This window comes from Vollenhovia emeryi, unplaced genomic scaffold (assembly GCF_000949405.1).
Source record: "Vollenhovia emeryi isolate VEMERY1.0 unplaced genomic scaffold, V.emery_V1.0 DF939266.1, whole genome shotgun sequence".
NCBI classification, from domain to species: domain Eukaryota; kingdom Metazoa; phylum Arthropoda; class Insecta; order Hymenoptera; family Formicidae; genus Vollenhovia; species Vollenhovia emeryi.
Window position 1 is genome coordinate 299246 of NW_011967100.1, and position 2406 is coordinate 301651.

Genomic DNA, 2406 nt, shown 5'->3' on the forward strand with positions numbered 1-2406 from the left:
ACGAGGGGCGAGCGGTGAGGGGCGAGCGGGGAGTGTTTACTGCTCGCCGCTCGTGACAACTTTTTTTCGGCGCGTCGCTCCACCTCTCGCTATTAGATGATGCCCCACCGTTGCCTGCCGAGTCCGGCCTTCCGCCGTCTACGCTTTCATTCGCTCAGACATTAAAATTCATTTCTCGATAACTATTGCGAATTTTGCAAAATGGTATAATACTTTTCTATTCAGTTTGCCCCGGTCTATCCACCATTTACGGGACATACGGGTATTAGGACACACCCGTATATGATAAGGTTATGCTTTCCGCCCTCTTTCTTCGGTATCGATCCTCTTGTGCACGATGAGCGCGCTCTTTTTTTTTTCAGAACGCTCTCTTTTATCCTATTTCGGGTTGTCGAGTGCTGGAGGTCCATCAATTCCCTCAAACGCCATTCGGCCTGGTGTTCACAAGAGTGTGCATCGGTAGCACACCGGGGCAGGGCCGAAGGGGTGAAGATTGGCCGGGAAAAAAGCCGGCGTCGAAGGCGGATGGGCAGCGGGAGTGGTAAACGGCGGGAGGGGAGGGTGCCAGGCGAGTGGAGCGGATGGCGGTTAAAAGCCGTGCTTGCCCATCGATCGTAAGCACTGCGAATTTTTCACGTCGGAGGCAACGATTTTTTTCGAGGCCCAACCGCGCGTAGCAGGAGGAGACGGGAACACGAAGAGAATCGCTTAATTGCAAAAAAAAAGAAAGAAGGAGCGTTTCGGTACATAAATAGAGAAGTTAAACAGATGGGATTCCCGAGGCTCGAATTTCCGTCGAATAAATACCGCTAATTTAATCGTGGCGGCTCCGAGCGTGCGACCGATAGTTTTGAAATAGTTTGCATAGGAGATCCGACGAAGGGAAACGGCTGTACGAAATTGTCGTATGCGGATCACGATCAAGCGAGTGACGCTCTAAAAATACGCCGAGGAAAAATTCCAAGGTGAAATGCATTTTTCTCGGGAAGATACACGACCGGGGTTGGGGGTGGAGGTACGACGGGGATGTATCTCGCGGGTTATAGACAGGGGCAAACGCGTAGGCGGTGAACGTCGGAAAGGCGGCAGGAAGCGCGGGACAGGGAAGCCAGCGTCTTCCGCGCGCGGTAAAAAGAATTCGTGCTGACTGCAGATGCAGCGAGGCAATTATCATATAAATTGCCGCGGACTGATTTTACACGAGCGTCTTTCCGCACCGCGTCGACCGTCATTTCGCTTAATCGCGCCAGCTGTCGCAAAAAAGCACAACTGCACTTCCCTTTTTACTCACCTCCGTTCTGTGCTCGCGCAAGAAAGTCCAGCGAGTGAATCTTTGGCGATTGCGCACCAGCGAAAATGTAGTGTTTGATCTCCGGATTAATTCCCGCGGCGTGAAATAAACGAGCGACGTTTCAATTTTCCGGAACACTTTTATCAATTTGGAACTTGAGGTCGAATTCGGGATCTAGAAATTCACGGATTCGTGAAATTATATGTTTCTTCGTGAATAAAATTAATACTGCTGTCATTTGCGTAGTCAATAGATTTTATGACAATGCAAAATAGGGAGACGCGCTGTCTGAAAAGTTTCAACGCGCGATCATATTTTCGTGTTTTAAAGAGCTTTCGAAGGTTGCCTCTTGCCTGGAAGAATTATAGAGAGTTACGGCGGATGTATTCATATTATTCATATCTTTAGAAAGATGAAGGAAGTACAATGAAAGACATATCTACGCACGACAATTTTATTTCGAATAATTTTATACAAAAAAGTTATTAGGTATTATTTATCTTTCACATCCGTATCGATATATTAGACGAAGCAAGTTGCAGCAAAATTTTTCTTCCTTGCGCGAAATGATTCTCAAAACTGGATCGTATACAGATATACATATATTTTACTTGCTTTAACTCGCATTTTCATACTTATCTATTTTCTTAACTTTCTCTATATTAAATTACAATGCAATTTTTGCCACGTTTGTAATGGCCTTCCATACAGAGAAATTGCGATAACAAAAGTTAAATTTATTAAATTTAATTCAAACCGGGACAAATAAATTATACAAGTTGCTGTTTGTACACAATTATTTATGTAGCGACGTGACGTTACATTTTCATGATGAATATAAAACAAATAGACGCAATGCAGCATTTATTTATTATAAATGCTGATCAATATCAGTACCACGTATTTCGATAAAATACATTACATAAAAATTTTTAATTGGAGATACTTTTAAATAATTCAAATCAGCTTAGTCTCTTTTTTTCTCTCAGTTTCGTAACATGAAACCAATATTGATTTATCAGTTATCATCTAGTAAAATATAAGAATTTATAGTGCAGCAATGTCGCACGTGAGGAAAATCGTCAACTCTCGTGTGGCACGATAATGGTATGCGT

The 2406-nt window shown here is 43.5% G+C and overlaps 1 protein-coding gene across 3 annotated transcripts in view; it reads left to right on the plus strand.

Annotated features, from left to right (window-relative positions):
- Positions 1–2406, plus strand: part of LOC105559522 — a 167070-nt gene that overhangs the window by 137334 nt on the left and 27330 nt on the right. The gene's annotated exons all lie outside the window — the stretch shown is intronic.